The sequence below is a fragment of the Heterocephalus glaber genome, unplaced genomic scaffold (genome assembly GCF_053883595.1).
Source record: "Heterocephalus glaber isolate CG9 unplaced genomic scaffold, H.glaber_assembly_v1.0 deba00001673, whole genome shotgun sequence".
Taxonomy (NCBI): Eukaryota; Metazoa; Chordata; class Mammalia; order Rodentia; family Bathyergidae; genus Heterocephalus; species Heterocephalus glaber.
Window position 1 is genome coordinate 1,740,021 of NW_028258410.1, and position 16,535 is coordinate 1,756,555.

A 16,535-nucleotide genomic window follows, 5' to 3' on the forward strand; every position below is an offset into this window, starting at 1 on the left:
ACTTCTTCACCTTTGTGTTGACTCCAAGTAGCAAAGCTCTGCTTCAGAATAATCGAGGATAACCCAAGATCATCACAGTTTCATTAGCATTGTGTATCACACACATACACATATGCACACCATGGGCTTTGGAAACCATGCTGCTTTTCCTCTGGCCATATAAAGTGAAAAATCCCCCTTCTCAATGTGTGGGTGAAGGCTCTAAATCAATTACACAGAGCACTTTTTCCCACCCAAGAACCAAGGAACAATCCCAATAAATGCCACAAAACATGAGAGCAGACAAGGCCACTTTGAGTCAAACCTACTCTCCAGTTTTCTCACCAGTCATTACCAACCTGAAGAGTGAACTTTTCTTTAATAAATCTCTGCCATTATTTCTACTCTCCTGCCTCCTGCCCATTTCCTTGTCTGAGAAACAGGAATTCTCCATGTATCTGGTGAGACTGACATCCCCTGTGTGGGAAATTTTCCATGGGGGACAAAGCACACTTGAAGAAAACGGGAACATGGTATACATTTTTCCACCACACCAACATAAAGTGTGACACAACGAGAAGTTAAATCTCTGATGACCTTTAAAAAACCTCAATTTTCTACAGAAATGACATATTTCTCCTTAAAACATGTTCTTTCACCTATAAATAACTGTGAAATTTTTAGCAAATATTCCCCTGTGGTGGCATCAGTCTGCCCCATGCAGTCTTTAATACTACAGAGCCAAGAGGACAGCACAGTGTGGCCACAGATAATTTAGAGCTTTATTGTGATAATTTTATTCTGTCAGGGTCTTGTCTGCACCTCACTCACATATTTCTTAGAGCCAGATTATTCTACAGGAAAATAAATTAGAAAGGGAGTTCCCTGTAGAGCGTTCATCTCCACACATGAGGCCCTGAGTTAATGGTTTCCTTGCACTGGCTCAGGTCTCAGAGGAGCCAATCCAGGTGCCCCCAGGAGCCCCCTACTCATCACTCTCCCTCCTGCCTGGATTCTAGTCACTCTCACATTGCTCTCCAGGAAACTCCAGCTTCTGAAGAGAACCTGCCTCACCAGAGACACTCCAACTTTCTCTGCTGGTTGCTCACTTGCGTTTCTTCTTCATCTCAAAGTGAGTGAAGCTGGGTTGTTCTTGAGCAGGAGAGTTCATTCTTTCCCCTCCAGTGAACTCCATGCAGGGTCATCACAGAGACTCTCCCTTACCAGGTGAGTGTGTGCTCCTCTTGGTCTCATGCAGTAAGATCACAGGAACCAAAATGAAATCACTAAGGAGAAACTCTTTCAAACCCTATCATCACCTCCAAGCCTCTATCACCATACAAGATCAAAAACCTGCACACATGATCAAAAGCCAGTGGTAAAAGAAAAACAAAAGCAACTGACTCCCTGAGGTGACAGAGAAAATAATCACCATCCCTGCAAATACTGTTCCAATAGCACACATGAAGAATTGCCCTGGATGTTAGGTAAAGTACAGCAAAAAAGAATATAAAATTGGTTGTCTAGTGTCTTAAATGATGGTGGAGACCCAGATTGAGAAAATTGAAAATTTTTAACCAAGTTCAAAGTGTTAGGTGAAGTTTGATATGAAAAAATGACAGAGTTTGCATGACACAGTTCGCATGACAGGTGAGAATATGTCACCAGCCAGTGAAGGTAGACATTAATTTATGTATTTATTAAATAACTGCTGCAGACTAAAACAAGGAATGAGAAAGGCAGAAAAGTTCAACTCAGGACAAACTTGTAGCATGCTCACAGGCAGAAGAGGGTGAGTGAGAGATTGCAGTGCAGTCAGAACCCACAGTAACACCCAGAGGCAGAGACATGTAGGCCCTGGCCATAATCACAGAGGATCTAATGCTGGTGCAGGGGTCATAGGAGATGCAGCCTCCAGCAGGTCAGTGGGAGAAGCAGAGGAAGAAGCCAGGGGTTCACAAGATGAGGGGGTCTTCACACCAGGTGGGAGAAAGCATTGGAGAGGATGAGGTTGGGTGAAGAAGCATGGGATGATGTGAAGGAGAAGTTCAGGTCTGGCTGGGTCAAGTATGCCGCACTCCGGTCTCTTGAGCATGCTCAGAGACAAAAAACAGAGTTGAGCAAGCTCACTCCAGTGTGTAGAAACTAGATCAAGTCGACCATACCTCCTCACTCTTTGGGTTCTGACTCCTTCGCCTCACCCAGATGATCACCCCATATGGTTTAAAATAAATTTAACTACGTTCTCCATTGTGTATAATTAATTCCCTTTCCATCCAATTAAACTATGCCAAGGCTAAAGCTGCTATAACCCCACCTATGTAATTGCCCTTTTATTTCACTATATAAGCTTGTGTAGTTCCTCAATAAAGCGGAAGCATTCCTGAAACCTCCCCAGAGTCAGCTGGTGACTCTGCTCCTTACCCTCATGGTCCAGGCTCCTGAACCTAGGTCTGCGAGCTGGCTTGTGGACAACAACAATGATGCAGAGTGGGGGTCAGAGAGGGCCTGGGTGTGACAGGGTTCAGCAAGAAGCCAGGCCTTGATATCCAAAGGAACCCACCCTGCTCCCCAGTATTATGTTCTCTTGATGAATGCATGCAGTTGGACAAGTAGGCGGCAGTGTATAGAGTCACAATTTAATGCAGAGTGAATACAGCAGGACTTACACCTTCACTCCAGACGTTGAGCAGTGCCTCACAGGCCTCTGCCACAAGTGGACATCTCAATGCATTTTAAATGCACAGAAGAGTTTCTGCTGGGCTTCTGGAACTAGAGTGACTGTAATGCTGACTGAGCAGTTTTCTTAGAGCTCATCCTGGAACTGCTAAATATCTTCCTTCCCTTTTTAGATCAGTGGTCTCTGAGGAGCCTTAGTAATGCAAGAAATGAAGGGAAAATTACAAAAGATAACTCTCAGTCAGGCTCAGACCAAGGCAGGGGAGTGTTAAAGAATGTCCCCTTTCTGATATCACTGTGCCATGAGCTATGCAGCAGAAACCTGTGTGCCTAGTGCTTGACATAGAGGTGATATGTCTCAGATCTGAGACCTCACAAGTGACTAGAAATGTTTCACACCCTGAGCTTTGCTTTTTTTTAAGCTGTAACTGGCAGGGCATGGTATTGTAGTCCCCTTTGTTCTTCATGCCTGCCTAAGGATTTTCAATAATGAGTGTGAAAATGAAGACTGTGGTCCCTGAAGGTCACTGACCAGGACAGGGTGAGGACAGGGTCAGGTTGGTGCCTCCAAAAACAGGAGCATCCCAGTGATGGACAAATCTGACATTATGGCCATGAGGCCACGAGCTTCCTGAAGATTTCTTTTGTTTAACTCACAAACACTGAGGAGCCAGGTTAAACCACGTCAGTTGACACAGTGATGTTGCACAGTGAAAACCCTTGAAAAAACTTCCACTTTCCTGGGCCTCGCTTATTTCACAAAACAGCATGAGGTTCAGCTTCAGCTATGCTGCATTAGTGCTCAATTTACTTCTTCTTTAAGGCAGATGGTAGTCAATGTTTCATTCACCACTTTTTCTTTCAACTCTTTCAAGGCTAGAATCCAGGTGGTCCACACTTTGGCTGTTGTGCACAATGCTTCACTGACCATGAGAGTGGAGTTGCCTCCACAGAATGCTTGTTCCACTCCTATGAAAAAGTCACCAGGAGAGGGATGCTGGGCCATACTATAGTTCTGTGTTTGATCTTTTGAGTAGGTCTCATCCTGTTTCCATAAAGTTTTACTTACCTTCCCACCAATGGCATTCCCTTCTCTCCACATACTTCCAGACATTTTTTAGCTTTCCCATGGTCCTCACAGCCCCTCCAACAGAAGGGAGTTGAGAAAGATACACATTCCGTGCTGTCACTCATAGGAGGTAAATAGTTAATCTCCTAGAAGCAGAGTGCAGGCTGGTGGTTGCCAGAGGCTCAGGCGATGGCTTTCTTGTGGTTGGGCTGACAGTGGCCACAGGTTGATTCACAGCCCCACATCAAGGAGAAGTGAAGATCTATGGTACAGTTTGGGGAGGCAGTGGGAAAAGGGCTCAACCCTGGGCCTCAAATGACCAGGGCCCTGTTGTGTTAATGCTCTCCACTGGCCTTTGTCCTGGTCTCTCTCCCTCAGCTTCCTCTGTGTTGACCACACATGTGAGAAGTTATTTAGCCCCACTGATTACATGCACATTGTGTGTGAGTTGTGCTAATCCATGATCTGGAGATGAGCAATCAGAGGCTCAGATGGATTTTTGCATGGCAGAGGTTCCTTATCCTGCTATAAAGAAATGATATTTATACCTGAGCAACAAAATTTCTCTCTTCTGACACTGGATCTTGTGTGGTGTTGTCATTTTGCTTGTTTTTGTTTATTTGGTCATTTCTTATTCACAAACACAATCCTTTTTAGAATGAAGCTACCATTAGTTTCCCCATACTTTGTGTAACCATGCATGCTGCTGTCCAATGAGATTGTCCAAACTCTGAGAAGGGAATATTTTAGTGCAAGCAGGCTGACAATTGAGGTGATGACATCCCCAACACTACACCGTCAGGGTCACTGAGTGGGCTGACAGAACATGGGTTAGAGAGGATTACTCTCCATGGAAACACTGTCCATTGCCCTATTCCAAACCCACACCTCTAAACACAGTGCCCACACCCAACATCCAATCCTCACTCTCCAAAACTCCATGTCTTTTAACTTTTCTTCAAACTAACCTGAATTTGACACTCACTGGACACCATCTGATGAATCTACCATCCCAAGAGGAGATGTGAAACTCAACTGGGCCCAGGCAGGTTCTTGATGTCTCATTGCAGAAAAGCATTTCAGGAAGACTCAGTGAGAAACACAGGCTGATTCATTAGGCAGAGTTAGAAAGTAAGAGAAAATGGGAAAAGGATTTCAGCTTGAGGACCTGAAGAAGGCACAGCTCTGATGGAAGGGATCAGCTTGGTCCACAAACAAAGGAATGAGCCAGTTTTTATAAAAATGCTGTGTGTGGTCAGGCTCAGGTTGATCAGTTTTAGTTTTGCAAAGTGGCTCCATCAAAGGCTTTAGCATTAGAGAAAGAAATCCAGTCTCTATGAGACAATCATTTCTGCTTGGCAGAGTCTGTTTTCAGTTTCTTCTGTATTGCATGATGACCATTGGTTTAGGGCAGTGGTGGCTAACCTATGACACCAATGGCATTTGTTGTTCTTTTAAGACAAAAGATGTTCATGTATGATTGTTTACTTTTTCTAAACTAAAACCTCAGTATTCTGGTTTTATTGTAGTGTAGGCACTTTGTGATAATTAAGTGGGTTTGGGGTTGCAGTTTTGGTACTCATCTCTACAAGATTCAACATCACTGGCTTACATCAATGGCAGAGACTTCCAGTACTCATCAATAATTGAAAGTCCCTGTAAATCTCTTATCACAGTGCCATCTGTATTGAAGGGGAGGAGATGGGTTGTGTCAATACAAGGCTGATCAACCCTGTGTTGCTGTCTGCAGACACTCTGTACAAGGATAACATGCCAATGTTGGAGATGAAAAGCCATCTGACCCAAAGTTTTAAGGTAATAAAGGCAGAAAGAACTGAAGGGCAAGCTTTGTTCTGCTTTCATTTATTCATTATACTTTGATAGGCCCAAGTGACAAGTTTCTGTATTTTAGGAAAAGTGTTTAAGTCCCAACTGCCTCAGCAGAAAACACGTATTATGGGTTTCATGAGAAACAGGTTAAGCCCTCAAGAGTGTACTTGGCCTGTTTTCCCATGGTGGTCTCCAAGGCTCTCAATACTGCTGATCACACCTTTATAAAATGTTGTGGGCCATTTAGTCATCTCCTCTGGATTACTCAGGGCTTTTCATGAAACAGTGAATATTTCATCCCAGACTTCTGTACTTTAAACTTTACAACTGTTGTGTAATATGTCCCTTCACATAGAGTGAACTTTTTGAAATTATTAGTAATTTTCTATGACTGTTAACATTTCCAAATTAATTAATATATTATATTTCAATATCTATGCAACTTAGAAATGCAACTTAAACACATGTCACAATAAAATTGCACATTGAAGTTACCATTCTACAATTCACTTTCCAGAATAAGGTAGATTGGGATTTCCAATGATTCTTTCTTGTCTTTCTTCATTTTTTCAAAATTAATTTTATTGCTACAATTTAGGTATACAAAATAATGACATTCATCATTGGAGATTTGTACCTTTACATAATATATTTTAATCTCTTTTTCCCCCATTCACCAACCCTCCAATCCACCCCTCCACCACTCCCTATTTACAGAAACTTTGTTTCCATTTTTTCCTTTTCTCATATTTATTCAATTTCCCTCTTTCCTTTCCTCTACCTTCCCACTTCCTCTTCCCCTTTACAAATTTTCTTTCTATTTCACGTTATCTATTATAAATTTTGATCCTTTTTTATGCTTTATTTTCACACATCAGAGAAACTATCTGGTATTTGCATTTGTGTGTCCTATTTATGTCACTTAAGAGTGCATCCTCAAGGGCCTGGGGATTTAACTCAGTAGTTTTGGTGCCTGCCTCCCTAGTGGAAGTTCCCAAGTTCAATCCCCAGTATCAACAACAACAACAACATATTGTCTCCTCAATGTGCATCCATTTAGCTATAAATGGCTCTAATTTCTCATTCTTTATGGCTGAGTAGTACACTGTTTTATTTTTTTTTAAGCCACATTTTCTTTATCCAGCCTCCAATTGATGGGCAGTTGGGGAATTTCCAAGATTTTGCTATTACTAACTGTGCTGCTATGAACATGGGAGCACTTATATCACTGTGGTATGATTAGTTTAATTCTTTTGGGAAGGTATCCAGCAGGGGAATAGCTGGGTCAAATGGGACCTCTAGTGCTAGTTCTTTGACATATCTCTATACTGATTTCCACAGTGAGTTGCACCAGTCTATACTCCCACCAATAAATAGTACAGAACTGTTTGTTTTTCCCCATACCCCACCCATCATTGATTATTGGTTGATTTCATGATAGCAGTCATTCTTTCTGAGCTGAGTTGGAGTCTGAGCATTGTTTTCATTTGCATCTCTTGAATGACAAGTGGTAATAACACTGTTTTATATGTTTATTTTTTATTTCTACTTCTTTGAGAAATATCTGTTCATTTCAGATGCTTATTTATTGATTGAGTCTTTAAATTTGAGAGGTCTGATTTTCTAAACTTCTTTACATATCCTAGATAGCAAACTTTGTGGCCCACCTGTTAAGAAATTTTTTCCCATATTTTTGATTCTCTGATCACACTCTTGGTGGTTTCTCTTGCTGTGCAGCTTTTTAATGAGAAGAGATACCACTTGTTGATTATTTGTGCTACATCATGTGCAACTGAGGTTTTGTTCATGAAATCGTTTCCTACACCAATGTATTCAAGAGTTGTACTTAACCTCTCTTCCAGCCAGTTTAGTGTTGCTGTTTTAATATTTAGATCTTCAATCCATTTCAACTTTAGTTTAGTGCATGTTGAGAGATATAGGTCTAGTTTTAATTTTTGGCAAGTTGAAAACCAGTTTTACCAGCACCATTTTTTAAACAGGCTATCTTTCCTCCAGTGAGGATGTTTGGCACCTTTGTAGAAGATGAGGTGTCTGAGTGTGTCTGGAGTTGTTTGTACATCTTCAAATCAGTTCCACTGGTCCTTGGGTCTGTTTCTCTGCCAGTACCAAACTACTTTTATCACAGTAGCTTTGTGGTATAGCATCAAGTTGGGGATTGTGATACCCTCTACCTTGTCTTTGTTACCTAGAATTGCTTTTGCTCTTCTAGATCTCTTCTTGTTCCAAATGAGTTTTTGGATTATTTTCCCAAGGCCTTTGAAGTATGCAGCTGCAATTTCAATTGCTATTGCATTGAATCTACAGAGCAGTTTTGGAAGTATATCCATTTTTACTATATTGATTATTCCTACCCAGGAGCAAGGGATGTTTTTCCATTTTCCAATATCCTCTTTGATCTCTTTTTTCAAAGCACTATAGTTGTCAGTGTAGAAGTCTTTGGTTTTTTTCATTAAGTTGATTTGTAGGTATTTCATTTTTTTGGATGGTATTATAAAGTGAGTTGTTTCTTCAGTTCCTTTTTCACTGATTCTGTTGTTCCTGTACAAGAAAGCTATTGATTTTTTTTTCCGTTGACCATGTATACAGCTACTCTGTTCAATTTGGTTATCAAGTCTAGAAGACTTTTGGTAGACTACTTGGGGTCTACTATATAGAGTAGCATGTCTGCAAATAATGACAATTTGAATTCTTTGCTTTCTCTCTTTATTCCTTTTATTTCTTTCTTCTGTTTATTTGTGTAGCTAATGTTTCCAAAACTATATTCAACAAGAGTGGTGATAGTGGATACCTTGTCTTGTTCCTTATTTTAGTGTGAAGGATTTCAATTTTTGACCATTTAGTACAATGTTGGCTATTGGTTTTTCATAGATGACTTTTATCAGGTTGAGGTTGACACCATCTATTTCAATTTTTGTAGGGTTTTTTTTTATCATGAACACATGTTGGATTTTCTTCAATGCTTTTTCAGAATCTATTGAGAAGATCACATGCTTCTTGTCCATGGAACTATAAATATAGTGTTAAATTTATAGATTTGTGTATGTTGAACTATCCCTGAATCTCTGGAGTGAATCCCACTTGGTCAGGTTGTATGATCTGCTTTTTAAAAAATTATTAATCATATTGTTACATTTAAGGTATACAATATAATAAAATTCATCATTGGAAATTTGCACCTTTACATAATCCATCATGTTTCTTATTTTTTCCCCATTCCCCTGCCCTCACTTTAATCCCTCACCCCTCCCTATCTACAAAGTCTTTGTTTCCATTTCTTCTTTTTCTCATATTAAATCCATTCCCTTCTTTCTTTTCGACTACCCCTCCCATTTCCTCTGTCCCCTCACAACTTTTCTTCCTATTTCACATTAACTATTATACCTTAAAGTCCTTATTTACACTTTCAACTTCTCACTCTAGCAAAACTATTCAGTATTTACACATGTGTGTCCTATTTATTTCACTTGAGAGCATGACCTCAATGTGAACCCATTTAGCTATAAATGTCTCTATTTTCTCATTTTTTATGGCTGAGTAATACTCCATTTTATATATAAAAAACCCCTCATGTTCTTTATCCAGTCTCCAGTTAATGGACAATTGAGTTGTTTCCAATTTTTAGCTGTCATGAATTTTGCTGGTATGAACATGGGTGCATATATATCACCGTGATATGATTCTTTTAATTCTTTGGGGAAGATACCCAGCAGGGAAATAGCTGGATTAAATGGGACTTCCGGTCCCAGTTCTTTGAGGTAACTCCATACTGATTTCCACAGTGGTTTCACCAATCTATACTCTCACCAGCAATGGAGTAGGGTTCCTGTTTCCCCACAGCCCCACCAGCATTTGTTATTGGTGGAATACATGATGGCAGCCATTGTTTCCAGAGTGAAGTGGAATCTCAGTATTGTTTTTATTTGTATCTTTCAAATGACCAGTGGTGTTGAACATTTTTTCATATGTTTATTTTCTATTTCTACTTCTTTGTCTGAGAAATGTCTGTTTGTTTCAGATGCCCATTTTTGGATTGGGTCTTTAAATTTGGGAGGTCTGAATTTTAAAAATTCTTTACATATACAACATAGTAGACCTTTGTCTGAGGGACAGCTGGAGAAAAAATTTTCCCACATTTTGGGTTGTCTCTTGACACTGTTGGTAGTTTCTTGTTGTGAAAAAGCTCTTTAGGAAGAAGAGACCCCACTTGTTGATTGTTTGTGCTAGTTCATGGGCAACTGAGGTTTTGTTAAAAAATCTTTTCCTACACAACATCTCTTCCAGCCAGTTTAGCATTTCTGTTTTAACATTTAGATCTTTAATCCATTTTTATTATTAGTTTAGTGAATGAGAGATATAGCTCTAATTTTAATCTTTTGAAAGTTGAAACCCAGTTTTTCTGGCACCAATTATTAAAGAGGCTATCTTTCCTCAAGTGAGGGTGTTTAGCTCCTTTGTTGAAAGTGAGGTGGCTGTGTGCATCTGGAGTTGTTTCTGCATCTTCTAATCTGTTCCACTTGTCCTCAGGTCTTTTTATTTTTTGCCAGTACCATGCTGCTTTTATCAGAGTAGCTTTGTAGTATAGTTTTAATTTGGGTGTTGTGATACCCCTTTCCATGTCTCTGTTGCCTAGAATTGCTTTTGATATTCTATGTCTCTTATTGTTCCAATTGAATTTTTGGATTTTTTTCCCCAGATATGTGAAGTATGCTGCTGGGATTTCAATTGGGACTGCATTGAATCTATAGAGCAGTTTTGGAAGTATAATCATATTCACTATATTGATTCTTCCTACACAGGAGCCAGGGATCTCTTTCCATTTTCTGATATCTTCTTCAATCTCTTTTTTCAGAGTGCTACAGCTTTCAGAGTACAGTCTTTTATTTCTTTTGTTAGGTTAATTCCAGGGTGTTTCAATTTTTTGGATACTATTTTGAGAGGAATTGATTGCCCCATTTCTCTCTCGGTGAGTCTGTTTTTTTGTGGACTGAAAAGCTATTGATTTTTGTGTATTGACCTTTTTGTATCCAGATACTTTACTGAATTTGATTATTAAGTCTAGTAGAATTTTTGTGGGAGTTCTTAGGGTCTTCTATATAGAGTATCATGTCAACTGCAAATAATGACAATTTGACTTCTTTGTTTCCTATCTTTATTCTTTTTATTTCTTTTTCTTGTCTAGTTGCTGTGGCAAATGTTTCAAAAACTATATTGAATGTAAGTGGTGATAGTGGAAATTGTGTGATCTTCTTGATAATCTTCTCCATTCTGTTTGCCATTATCTTATGAAGGATTTTTGCATGTATGTTCATTAGTGAGATTGGTCTATAGTTTTCTTTTTTGGTTGCATCTTTCTCTGGTTTTGGGATCAAGTTGATGCTTGCTTCCAGGAATGAATTGGGGAGTATTGCTTCCTTTTCAATTTCATTGAAGATTTTAATGAGTACTGGCAATAGATCTTCTCTAAATGTCTTGTAGAATTCAGCACTGAAGTCATCAGGGTCCGGTTTTTCTTCATTGGTAAGTTTTTAATTATGTTTTCAATTTTGTTGATTGATATTGTATTTTTTAGAATTTTTAGGTCTTCTTCATTCAACTTTGGTAATTCATACATATCTAGGAAAATGTCCAATTCTTCTCTGTTTTCCATCTTACTGGCATATAGGTTCTTGAAGGAGGTGTTGATGAGCCTCTGGATTTATCCTGGCTTGATTGTAATTTCACACTTTTCATTTCTAATTGCATGGATTTGGGTCTTTTCTTTCCATTTTTGGGGGAAGATTGGCTAAATTTTTTCAATTTTATTTATTATTTAGAATAACCATTCCTTTGCTTCATTGACTTTTTGTATCATTCTTTTAGTCTCCATTGCATTGATTTCTCCTCTGATCTTTATAATTTTCTCCCTTGTATGAGCTTTGGGATTGTCCTGCTCTTCTTTTTCTTGAAGCTTGAGGTTCAGTATCAGGTTGTTTATTTGAGCTAGCTCTGTTTTCCTAATGTAAGTATTGACTGCTATGCATTTCCTTCATAAGACTACTTTCATTGTGTCCCAAAGAATGCGATATGTTGTATTGATATTTTAATTTAATTTTAGAAACTGTTTGATTTCTTCTTTAATTTGCTTTGTGAACCATTGGTTATTCAGATGGATAGTGTTCAATGTTTTCATTAAATTTTTGGAGTTTCTTTTACTATTGATCTTTAATTTCATCACAGTATGGTCTGATAACATATAGGGGATAATTCCAATTCATTTACACGTACTTAACCATGTTGTATGACCAAGTATATGGTCTATCTGGAGAATGACTTGTGTTCAGCTGAAAAGAATGTGTATTGTGATTTTATGGGATGGCACACTCTACAAACATCTGTTAAGTTCATTTGTTCAAGAATTGGAGTTCTAGTATTTCATTGTTTATTTTCTGTCTAGATTTTCTCTCTATTTGTGAGAGTGGGGTATTGAGATCTGCCACTACTATTGTGTTAGCTTCTATTTGAGTTCTCATGTCCATTAGCATTTTTATGTATAGTTGTAAGCACCAGTATTTGGTGAATATATATTTATGGTTGTCAACACTTCCTCTTGGATTTTTCACTTTACAAAGATGTACAGTCCTCCTTTGTCTCTCTTAATCAGTGTTTGTTTGAAATCCATATGTTCTTCAAAGAGGATACCTACTCTTTTTTTTCAGGTTCCTGTTGCATAAAGTATTGTTTTCCATCATTTAACTTTAAGATTATGAGTTTCTTTTTGAATTAAGTTTGTTTCTTATATGCAGCAAATCATTGGATCTTGCTTCTAGACCAATTCTGCCAGTTTATTTCTTTGAATTGGTAAATTGAGACTATTAACATTGATGGTTATAACTGATACATATTGACTTATCTTTATCATGGCTTTTCCTTTTGGTTGGATTCTCCCACTTTGCATTTAATTTCTTGTTGTGTGACATGGATTTATTCTGCTGGTCTTCCTGGGGTTGTGACCCTCATCATCTTTTCCTAGGATATTGTTGAAAAATTTTGGAGTGCTGGTTTGATCTTCATAATGAACCTCAGGTGCTCTTTGTCATGAAAGTATCTTCTTTTTCCATTGATGTTGAAAGATAGTTTTGCAGGGTGCATCAGTCAGATTGGAGGTTGTTTTCTTTTTTAGAGTTTGAAATACGGCACATGGGCTCTTTGCCCTGAGGGATAATATTGAGAAGTCTGCTGTGATTCTGATGGACTTCCTTTGTATGTGATTTGTTTCTTTTCTCTAAGTGCTTATAGAATATTTTTCTTCTGTTGGGTTTCTGGAATCTTAATTATCATATGCCTAGGTGTAGATTTTTTTTTATCATGGCTAGTTGGAGTCCTATGTGTGTCACTTATCTGTATGTTAAATTCTTTTCCCCTGCTTGGGAAGTCTTCTGGTGTTACTTCTGTGACAAATTTTTTAATGTCATTTGCACTCTCTCTTCTTTCTTGTTGACCCCAATCTGTCTTATGTTATTCTTCTTTGCATCACCTAGGAGGTACTGGATTGATTTGTCATGATGCTTTACTGTGTTTAAGAAATTTTCTTTTTTCTGATCACTAATTGCAATCTTGTCTTCTATATCTAATATTCTGTCTTCACATTGGCTCATTCTGCTGTGTAAACTTTCAATGGAGTATTTAATCTCCTGGAAATCTGTTTGCATCTGTTTTGTGGATTCCATTTGTTTCCTATGTTGGGTTTCCATCATGTTGCTCAGCTCCTCTATTTTGTTATCTGGGTCTGCTGTAAACTTATTAATTGTTTCTTGCACCATGGACATAATCTCTGTTGTTATTTGAGAAATTATTTCTGATTTCTTCTTTTCCAGATCCTCTTTTATTGCCATTTCTGGGTGTCCAGGGTATTGAGTATCAGATTGTTCCATCTAGTTGCCATTTGGGATTCCCTTAGGGTATCTGGAAGTCTGGTTATGAAACTTATTTATATGTCTTCTCATTTCAACAGATGCAGCCTGCTGTGCCTTTTTTGAGGAGACTTTTTGCTCATGCAGTGGTATTCAATTCTCAGCAAGCTATCCAGAGGCCTTTTCTCTTCTTATAACCCAGATGATATCATGGCAGGTCTCTGGTTCTTGCTTGTGCACCTCTGCAGCTCTTTTGCAGGTAGGCAATTGGCTTGGCTTGTGGGTCCCAGCTGCTGGGGTTGAGGCTAGGAAATGCCTGCTACCATTCAGCTCTGGTTCCCTCAGGCTACTCCCTGGGGTCTGTGCACACTTACTGATGGTATCAGGGTGGGCCTCAGACTAGTCCTTGTAAGTTTATGCAGCTTTTTTCCAATTGGGATTTTTGCTGGGCCTGTGGGTACCAGCTATTTTCTCTTTTAAATATTTTAAATATGAAGAAAAATAGTATTGTTTCTAGCAACTCTCTAAGAAATTCAAAGGCAGAACATATATTGGAAAGAATCAGCAAACTTGAGTATAAGACAAAGGAAAGTGTCAACTCTGAAGAATAGAGAATAAGATTCCACAAAATTGGATGGAAATAAGGACCCATGGAACATAATGAACCAGACGAATGTGGCATTATGTGAGAGCCCAAAAAAGAGAGAAAGGACAAGGAAACATTTGAGGAAAAACTGGCACTCCAATTTTTAAGATGATGAAGAGTGCATCAATAAACATTCAAGAAACTCAACAACTACAAGAAGAATGTGCACAAGCAGATTCACACAACGCATTAAAATCATCCAAAAGAAGATCAAACAAAAAGTGTGAAAGATGAAAACACCAAAAGCTAGGCTTACTTTTCACATTCAAGCAATCTTCAATAAGGACTATAGGGAGCATTCTATTAAATTTCATTAACATGAAATAACAGCAGTGGCAAAAATGATAACTACTGGGGGCCTTGAAAATGGTGATGGGAATGTAAAATAGAACAGCTGTGATAGGACACAGCATAAAAAGTTGCAAATGAAACAACAGATAATCCAGGATTGCTACATCCAATTATGTCCTTAAAGGTATTGAGAGCAGAGTCCTGCAGAAGAATTTGGGCACCAGTGATCACAGAAACTCTACTCACAATAACAAAAATACAGAAGCTTCCAATGCTACATTGACAGAGAAATGCATAAGCGCAATTTAGTAACTACGTAGAAGGCAAACATATGCTAACATTAAAATCATAGGAAATTCTCACAACTACAACATGGAGGAATTTTCACAACATCACACATGGAAGGGGTCACTAACCCCCTAACCATGGACCTGCACCACCACATGATCTGTTAGGAGCCAGTCTGGAAAAAAGGAGGTGCACAGCATAGGAGAAATCAAAGCTTCATCTGTATCTATAGTGCTCACCATCCCTATAATGACCACCTGAGGTCTGGCTCCTATCAGATAAGCCTGTGGTTAGATTCTCTTTGGAGTATGAACCCTACTGTGTAGTGCACATGTGAAGGATCTGGGTTGCTTGCTCCTTATGAGAATCTAAAGCCTGATGATCTGAGATAGAGCTGAGGGGATGATGCAAACTAGCACTGGGGAGCAGCTTCAAATACAGATGAATGTTAGCAGACATGTTTGACTGCAGAGAAAATGATAAATCAATTGCTTGCAGACTCAGATAAAAACAGCATCAGTAAGTGTCAAATCAGAATTAACTGGCATGTAGTGTCAGACTTTATAGAGGCTGTAAGTTCATGTCCTTGAGTTGTATAGCTGCATGTGGTGGCAGACCTTAAGTCAAAACCAACACGTTAGTCTACATATGGCCCACCTTTTATTTAATGTTTCCAACTGTGTTTCTTTCATGAACTCTGCACTTGTCTCAGCTACAGTTTCAGTAGGCTCACAAGCTAACCCTAGCCACAATGAATAAGCAATAAAATGCTCAAACAGCTTCACTGAAAATGGAAAATAAAATCCAAAGATGAAACAGCAGAAAACTGTTAAGACTTCAAACAGAAAGAAAACTGCATCTAAAAGAAAATACAAAGTGCCCTACTTAAATTATAGCTTCATTGAAAGAAGTGATTTACATTCTCCAAGAACACTTTGTATAATGTGTTGCGACTAGTTTTCCAACTAAGGTATGAAAACCTCAAAAGTGCCTTGCCACATGAAAACCAAACACCCTAAATTTACAAACAAGTCTGGAGTCCTTCAAAGGGAAAAATGTGAACATGAAAAAAGGGGCAATTGCAGAAGGCACCACTTCATCAAATATGTCTGCACTGAGAGCATCATTCTTAGTGGCTGAGTACATTGCTAAAGCTGAGAAAGAAGCCCTTCACTATTGGTAAAAAGTTGATCCTGCCTATCACTGAAGACATTTGTCAGGATCATTTAGGTCAGATTGCAGTTCAAAAGGTGGCATGTGTTCTTCATTTGGCTAGCATCATTTATATATGAAATGCTGAGTAGCAGAGGATGTTGAGGCACAGTACAGAGGGTTGATGAGATCTTGATACCCATTAGGAGTCACCACCTGATGATTATTTTCAACAACACAGCAACAATGATTATTTTCAGGCAATATGTTTTTCAGGATGATGTACATGAAGGTATGTTATGTGCACTTTTGTTGACATCCAAACCAGCAGCTGGAGAACTACTCATCTTTTTGAGTGACATGTCCCAGAAGTCACTTCTTCCCATGAATCTGTTCCCAGTGTGCTTCATAGAGAAAGGCTGGCTAGCCAAACAGTGTCACCTGAACTGAACAGTATTTTTCAAATGTGATAAAATTAACAACCACATTAAACTTCATACTCTTACCTCACATCTGTGCTTAAAGCTCGTTGAGGACATAGATACAGGACACATATTTCTTCTCTTACATACAATGGGGAGATGATTTCTAAAGGTAGGTCACTGGTTGGGGTTTTTAGTTGTAAGAGCTTATTAGAGTTTTTTTTGAGAATAACAGTGACCATAGGCAGCACATTTTAGTGACACTGATT